General features: G+C 42.1%; 1 protein-coding gene and 1 long non-coding RNA gene across 6 annotated transcripts in view; one reads left to right on the top strand and one right to left on the bottom strand.

The window, feature by feature from the left end:
* Positions 1-8,640, top strand: part of Chmp4c (charged multivesicular body protein 4C) — a 37,102-nt gene that overhangs the window by 612 nt on the left and 27,850 nt on the right. The window contains exon 1 of one of the 4 annotated variants that reach the window (XM_087626090.1): positions 1,225-1,369. The gene's annotated coding sequence lies outside the window, so the exon portion shown is untranslated. 4 annotated transcript variants of the gene reach the window in all.
* Positions 50-1,129, bottom strand: LOC147996164 (uncharacterized). 2 transcript variants are annotated; one of them, XR_015671285.1, is made up of 3 exons: positions 971-1,129; positions 508-613; positions 50-402 (listed from the first exon to the last, which is right to left on the bottom strand). It is a non-coding gene; the product is annotated as an uncharacterized LOC147996164 (long non-coding RNA). The 2 variants fall into 2 exon arrangements; XR_015671284.1 differs by having other exon boundaries at positions 298-402; positions 764-995.

Here is an 8,640-nt window from a genome sequence, read left to right as displayed (position 1 = left end):
TCAAAAGTTTAAAGTCAAGATGCACATTAATGACCACTTTTCTCTTGTCTTGAACTCATGTCTTAGATTTTAATGGTACTTCTTGGTTAGAGCTCTTTTTTATGTGATATTTTGCTCATCGATTTTGGGTATTATTTTTGAGTTTTAAGAATATTGCATTCAAAGGAAGCTTAACTTGCGAGTACGGTTTCTGGCACCCACTTGGGCTTCACCCTTGGCTCACTACTTCCTAGCCCAGCTCTGCTGACTCCATTACATGCCAATTTTCTCCCGTATGTTTGCCCGAGTCACACATACAGTTTATGTGTAAATAAATCTCTGGGGAAGCGTGTTCTATGATGTTCTGGTTTATCTTGTTCCTCTGCTCTTGAAAGCTTCAGTAGCCTTTTGTGCAGTTGCAATCTAGAAAAACAGAATCAAGAGATTAAATATTAAGTTTCCTATCTGGCTTTTAGTACACACAAAGGACTTTGAGTCAGAAATAACTCTTGGTGAAGCCTGTCACACCTTGAACCTTTTGCTCTTTGTCAGAGTTCATTGGCTTGCTCGGCATAGTGCTCTCTCTGTAAGGCTAGGCCTCAACAGTGCACATCGGTTCTGTGGGCATGCAAACCTAGGAAGGAGACGAATGGTTAGCTCTTAATACCAGAGCAGTGGAGGACACCTCCCACCCTCCCACCCCCCACATACACACTGGAAGTGACAATGACTTTGTTTACTGACGAACTCTGAATATTTGTGACCCTATGTCAGGCTTCTTTACCATAAATGGTTTGTGGAAGGAACATTTGCCTCCTCGTGCCCATCCTCCTTTTCCCCATCTCTTCTTTTCATCTTTCATGGTCTGTGTCTGCCGAGGGCAGAACCCAGTGCCCCATGCATGCCAGGCGAATGCCACACCCTCAGTCCATGTTAGTCACACTGAAGCCCTGGGAAGAACTAGCTCATCCCTATGTCACTCTTATTCAACCTGGGAAAGCAGTGATGTCTCAGGCAGGTGACCTTGGCTCTGCATCTTCTTATAAAAGTGGGCCTGGATATATATAGGCTCTTGTTACCACGATGAAAAGGCCAAGTTTCATTCTTCTCTGCTATTGCCTGTGACTTTAGCCACAGTACAGCGTGGCTTAGAGTTAAGGACTGGTTTCTATTTTTATTCCATGTTAAAAATATTTTGGGAACTTATTCCGTGACATTTTCTAAACCGAGACCATGCCATTACAGCTGGCTAAAAAGGCAGTGTCCATGCTGAGACTCCACTCTTCCTCGCCGGCCAGCCGTGTGCTCTGAAGGCTTGCTGGGTGTCACAGCTCCGACTCCCCGGACACAGTTGGGGACTGTGTGTTCCTTTGCTTCCAGTGGTAACTCGGTAAAGGTCTATTTAGTAATGTGAGAATGTGAACGTCTATTTCTAGGAATTTGTAAAAATGTAGATTTGCTTTCAGAGAGTGAAATGTACACAGCATGGGTTCTATAGGTTTCCAGTGGCGGTGCCCTAAGGTGTAGCACGAGCTTACATGGTAAACAAGGACAAAACATTTGAAGAGAATGCTGAGTACCAACCCAGCTTCCTTAAGTTGGGGAAGTTACACGTGCACTGTGAGCAAGCAGTAATTGGGGCAAAAATTGATTCATCATCGCTTAGATATGTGAGATCAATGTTGTTAGCCCAGGCCTGGGCTCCAGTGGCCCTGGGAATAAGCAGAGGCTGGCTTGCATGAGACCATCTCTAACATAAGCTATGGAATGAATTTAGTCACAGGCCAAGCATTAGAAGCCCCATCAATAGCAATGTGTCTCCCAAATAAACCAGATAACTCCATAGACAAAGCCATTCCCTTCCATTAGCTGCTAAGGATACTTTCAGATATATAGGAAAATCAGTCCCCAAATACTGACCCTGTGCTACAGAATGGCACTGCTAGATTAGCTGTAATTTTCTCTGTAATCTCAGAGACACAATGTATCCTCAGTTGGAGCCTTACTTCCATAGATGGCCATCTAATGTGTCAAGCATCCTAGCTGAATGGCCAGTAGTCTCATACCAGAGACCACAAGTTCTTCAGTGATGAATGTCTCCACAACAGAAACATAGACAGCATTTTGAATACCCAAAGGGAATTTTACTGGTGAAGTGGGTAACTTTTATTTTTTATTTATCTTTTCTTTTTTAAAAAGACCTAGAATTTGCTGACAGTGAAGATAATAAATAAAACAGGGTGGACTGCTCCGGAACCCACATGCTGAACTACAATGCCAAATAGTTTGTGTCATAAGAACTATATGAACTTCCTTAAGAAACTAATTCAGGATGCTAATAAGGTCCCATGAGACGCTCCTGAAATGTTTCTTCTGGCATGGGAAGCAGATATTTCTCACTCAGGTTTCCAAATGGCAACAGAAAGAAAGAGAGAATAGGAAGGAAATAGTCCCTCCAATTTACTAGCTCTTTGAATATCAAATCATAAGTTATTAACTTTAATGGATATCACTGTAGTTCACGCTGACCAGGCTGGCCTTGAACTCAAAGAGATCTGCTGCCCCTGCACTATAAGTTCTGAGATTAAAGTCATGCATCACCCCTCCTGGGTGCTATGTATGTATGTATGTATGTATGTATGTATGTATATGTATGTATATGTGTGTATATATGTATGTATATGTGTGTATATATGTATGTATATGTGTATGTGTATATATGTATTTATGAATGTATGTATGTATGTATATATGTATGTGTGTATATGTATGTGTATATGTATTTATGTATATGTGTATGTATATGTATATATGTATTTATGAATGTATGTATGTATGTATATATGTATTTATGAATGTATGTATGTATGTATATATGTATGTATGTGTGTATATGTATGTGTGTGTGTGTGTGTATGTATGTATGTATGTATGTATGTGTATTGGGGGGTGGTAGTTTCAAGACAGGGTTTCTCTGTGTAACAGCCCAGGCTGTCTTGGATCTTACTTTGTAGACCAGGCTGATCATGGATTCACAGAGATCTGCCTGCCTCTGCCTCCTTTGTGATGGGACTAAAGGTGTGTGCCACCAAGCCCAGCCCTAGTTAGTTTTTAAATAAGTGAAATACATGTCAAAAATGGATCTCACTGGTGAAATCACAAATACTTTAAATATGCGGGTTGACTACAGTGGTTTAGGGGTACCTTTCAGTCCCCCAGGTTTGAACAGGTGAGGGAATCTTTTGGACCCATAAGTAAATATCAATCTGGTACCTGTTTGATCTCAAATCAGGGATAGTATCTGGAAACTGATCGAGGTGGATCATGATGAATGTTCCTTCCATAGGGCATATTCCAGGGACTGAGTTAAGCTTCACTGATCTCGTAAATCAGATAAACGAGTTGCTTTGCCAACTTACTACAGAATATTTGTTTAGCAACATAGGTGCTGATCTATTTTTCCTGAAAATTGGTTGAATTATAACTAGCAGTAAGGAAATGCACAACTGTCTAACTCTGACCTCTGACCTCAAACTTCTCTAGAGATTATCATTTGCCCTGTCCCAGAAAGAGTGTGAAATACACACAACCAAACGGGCCCTGCACCTGTGGTGTCACGATGTCCCAAAGACGAAATAGCTGGAACAAGATTTATAATTTAACTAAAAACTTCAGGGAGCTGGAGATGTTAAGGACAGTTTATTCAGATTACTACAACTCTTGCATTATACCTAGTGATCTGTTTTGGGCAAAAAAAGACTTACTATATGTCACTTAATTCTTTCCCTACTTCTTTGCCGTGTCACCGAGAGCAGCGTATGGTCCTGCCTGTTTATTGAAGTCACCTGGACACCAGCTCTTACCCCAGAGATTCTGATCTAACTGCTTGGAACTGGACTCAAGTATTGGGTTTCCAAAAAGGGGTTTCCAGTTTGCTCTGCTCTGGGTGGGAAATCTAAGTCCATTGTAATTTTCTACTGTTAATGAGGTTGGAAATCTAGGTCTGTCCTTCTTCCCAGCTTCTGGGGTCCTTTCCCCATCCTAGGACCCATGGGCAATGAATATTAGTATGATTCTTTGAGACAGGGTAAGCACCCTAACTCTTGATGCCCCAGGCAGGTGGCTTCAGAAACTGACTTGTGTGGTATCTTAGCACACTGGCCAGTGCTGACATGTTGGTTTGGCCCCACCCTGTAGAGGTGTCTGTTTTTATTTCTTCTTGAGGTGTTTTTTTATGCCATCCCAGGTGATGGCTGGGATGGAATATTGCGGTTTAATTGTAATAATTTGACACAGAGTACTGGATGCTGTCGTTCGGAGCCTGGGCCTTAGAGCGGTCAGCCCTGCTTTGACTTGTAGTCCTTCCTCTAACCGTGCCGCTCTGTTCTCAGACCAGTCAGTTGGCCGGTCTAGTCACTTCTCATATGGCACTGACAGCATAGATCCTCGAGCTGTGTGGATAAGCTACATCACAGTGAAGAGCATTCAGTGGACTGTAAACATCAGCCCCACGTCTGTAACAATTTTCTTCAAGTTGAAATTAGCTCAGATTTTTCTTCCAGAACAGCATTAAATAAATCTCCATCTCCTTTCATATATTTGAGGACAGCAGTCACTTCTCCAAGTCCCCCTTTCCTCAACTTCCCCGATTCCATTGCCTTGAAGACTCTTCTTGTGCTAAGGCTGGCTTACTATGCTGGACCTAGAGAAAGGCTGGTGAAATGCCTGGCCTGCGAATCACACCCGTGGGCCAGGAACTCCAAGTGAGAGGGTTTGGATCCAGTCGGGGGTTATCTGTAGGCCGTAGGCATTGACCGTGTTGATAAAAAAGTCAGGGTAAGCAGATTTGGGGGGAAAATCTCTCTCTATCTCTGTCTCTCTGTCTCTCTCTGTCTCTCTGTCTCTGTCTCTCTCTCTGTCTATCTATCTATCTCCCCTTCCCCCCCCTCACACACACACACGCGCGCGCACACACACACACACACACACACACACACACACACACACACACACACAGTTACACATAGGATTCCAGTGAAACACGGTGCCGGAACATCCATTTGGTCTTTTCCTCAGAGGTCTGTTTGGGAAAATGAGTTTCCAATGCAGAGTCCTCAGTTTCCCTTGGGAGCCTGGGCTGTGAAGGAACAAGGTTGAATTTTGTTTTGGAATCTGGATGCAAACAGGGCATTGCCAAGGCTGTGTGTGTGAGTAGTCGAGCTGGGTGCTAACACACTGGGATCCTTTCCGTATGGAGTGGGACTTTGTTCACAGCCTACTCTTATCTCAGTGGGAGGAGCCTTCTGTGCGGTTGATTTCACTTTTTAGTACAGTTGTCTTTAACCACTTCTTCCGCCAAAGGACTTTGGTGTAAAGAGAGCTGCCAAGGAGCCAGCTGGTTGCATGGCGGCTCAACTCGGGTAAAGTGAGACAGCATACATTGCAGGAGCGTGGAGAAAGCCTCCTGGGAGAGGAAGCTTACCTGATGACCTCCTTTCTGAAGACGAAGTGGGGCTCTTGGAACATGGCAGGGCTTTTATGGATATTTGCTGAAGGCTCATTCCCAGGAACCCCCGGAGATTCTAATGTAGACGCTGCTTGGCAGATTGTACACTCTGAATTTGGAACATACCCAGTGGTTGTGATCCCCACTAAACTTAAGAACCTGTGGCTTGTTCCTCAGCCACTAAATTGGAGCGGCTGACTACTATTGTTTCCTCCCGCTTATTTAATGCGTATTAATTGTTCAAACTAAGAGGTTTCACTGTGGCATTTCTGTATTCACACACATCTATAAACATACATATATACATAAAAATATACATATATACACACATCAACTTTAATGAGTCCATCCTCTTTTGTCCTATCTTCTCCCCAGTTTCTCTCCTTCTCTTTAATGTTCTCTTTCTATGTTCCATTCAGTTGTTTTGTTTCCATATATGAATGAAAGTATGAGATAGGGTGTTTTTTTGTGTATGGCTTATTTTGCTTAACACAAAATTTTTTAGTTCAGTCCATTTGCCTGTATTCAACAAAATATCACTGTTCTGTATGCCGACAACCTATGGTGTACATATTGTTTGTATTTAGAAAATTCACCAAAGGATACATATTAAAGACTTGGTCTCCAATTTTGCAAGGTGCCAAAGTGGGCTTTTCAGATTTTTCTTATCATTAGTTCTCTGCCCTTATCAGTGGATTTATCTACTGATGGGACATCGTTTGATTAGCTGTTGGAAGATGGTAGAGACTCAGTAGGTGGGGCATTGTTGAAGAGTGTGGTTCTTGGGGGTATGTACTTGGGAAGTCTGTTTGTCCCCTGTTCCTCTCCCCTCAATTCCCTGCTTATTGTTTGTCATCAAGTGATCAGACTCTTGATCACCTCCCTCCCCCCTGCCATAATGTTCAGTCTTGCCGCAGGTCCCAAGTAATGGAGACTGGGGACCAGGAACAAAGTCTGAAACTAAGAGTTGATGAAACCTTGCCTCCTTTTGCCTCCTTTAGCCTCCTTTAGCCTCCTTTAGCCTCCTTTAGCCTCCTTTAGCCCCCTTTAGCCTCCTTTAGCCTCCTTTAGCCTCCTTTAGCCTCCTTTAGCCTTTAGGTGGTTTTCTGGGTGTTTCAGAGGGATGGCGTGCTGACCGGCAGCATGCTTGCTATGTTCGCCCCATCAGTTCATCTGTGGGTATGGCTCGGCTTGTGTGAGTGTCTGGTTCTTACGGATCCAGGGCTCTCTCAGATTATGGAAGATCAAAGGCTTTATTCCATACTCAAGGTAAAACTATCCATTATCACATATTGCTTTCTTGACCTTTGGTTATCTGATTGTTTTGTGCTACCCTCAGTATGCTAGCTCCTGGAGAAAACTGAATTGTATAGCTAGAACATTAATCAGTACCCATGTGTTACTTTATAATCAACTGTCCCCCTTTCTTCTTCAAAATAAGTTGGTGGAAAATACCCTGCCCCATGTCACCCCAGAAGTACCACTGAGATGTTCATTCTGCAGTAGGCTAAACTCAAGAATCTATACTAGCCCCACCCACTTAAACTGTCATTTAAAAACTTCTAGCTTACCCCTCTCTTTTTTTTTATTAGGAGTCATAATGTATTATTGGTTTTTTTTTTAATTTATTTAATACTTAATAATAATTCTTTGGTTTCCAGGCAAACATCCCCCTCCCCCCTCCCCTTCCTTATGGGTGTTCCCCTCCCAACCCTCCCCCCATTGCCGCCCTCCCCCCAACAGTCTAGTTCACTGGGGGTTCAGTCTTAGCAGGACCCAGGGCTTCCCCTTCCACTGGTGCTCTTACTAGGATATTCATTGCTACCTATGAGGTCAGAGTCCAGGGTCAGTCCATGTATAGTCTTTAGCTTACCCCTCTCTTGATGTCTCTCTAATCCTTGACAAGAACTCTGTAAGACATACTTCAGCCACATGGTTAGGTATTGTGCAGCATGGAGTGAACTAGGTTTTTTGTTTCCTTGATTGCCCTTAAATTTTTTTATTTGTTTTCTGGAGTAAATAGAGGGTTTCACAGGGTTGGAAGGGAGAGAATCAACTAGCATGTGAGTGCCTACACTTACCTATCACACACACACACACACACACACACACACACACACACACACACACACACACACCCCACAGTGAGAGAGAGAGAGAGAGAGAGAGAGAGAGAGAGAGAGAGAGAATAATAAATAAAAAAATTAAAATCTTGCCTTAGGGTTTGATTGCTGTGCAGAGACACCATGACCACAGCAATTCTTATAAAGGACAGCATTTAGATGGGGGCTGGCTCACAGTTCAGAGGTTTAGTCCAGTATCATCATGGCAGGAAGTACAGTGAGAGACAGTACACAGGCAAACATGGTGCTGGGGAGGTAGCCAAGAATTTTACATCTGATTGGCAGCAGCAGGAAGAGAGAGTGATGCTGGACCTGGCTTGAGCATCTGTAAACTCAAAACCCACCTCCAATAGCACATTTCCTTCAAAAAGGCCATGCCCTCTCCAACAAAGGCCTGCCCCCTCATAGTGCCGTTCCCTGTGAGCCTATAGGGGAACTTTTTTAGTTAAATCACAGTTCTCATACTTGCTAACATCCCCTCTTCTTGTTTAAATCAGTATATTATGCTTCTGCTTAGTATTTCAGATTTATTCTTATTAAACAGCACCTCTAGTTATCTTAGAATTAAAAAATTAATTCTTTTTTATATGAATTATTTGGTTTAGTTGAACTTTATTAAAAAACTACAATCAGACTTTTTGTTGTTATATAAATATTTATTCAAATATGTAAATTATTAAAATGTAATAGTATTTATAAAATATAAAATTAAAAATATTTTAAAATTAAAATATTAATAAGAATTTTAAATTTATTAAAATATTTATTTAAATTACATAACCGTTTATTAAAAGAGGAAAGCCAATGCCCTGTGGCATTCTGCCTGAGACTTCATTCCCAGGTGGCAGCTGCAGTATAGGAACTGAGCTTAGATGAGATGTCTCATTTAAGATTCAGCCAAGCATTTTGATGGCCTCTTGGCAGAGCAACACTTGACAAGAGTTTTATTCATCTACTGACCTATTTTCTAATTTTTGTCATCTTACTTCTATTACGTTTTTCTTCGGTCACATCCTACATATCTTGTAAATT

This window comes from Rattus norvegicus, chromosome 2, assembly GCF_021556685.1.
Source record: "Rattus norvegicus strain SHRSP/BbbUtx chromosome 2, alternate assembly SHRSP_T2T, whole genome shotgun sequence".
Classification (NCBI taxonomy): Eukaryota; Metazoa; Chordata; class Mammalia; order Rodentia; family Muridae; genus Rattus; species Rattus norvegicus.
This window is presented reverse-complemented; position numbering and strand designations above follow the sequence as displayed.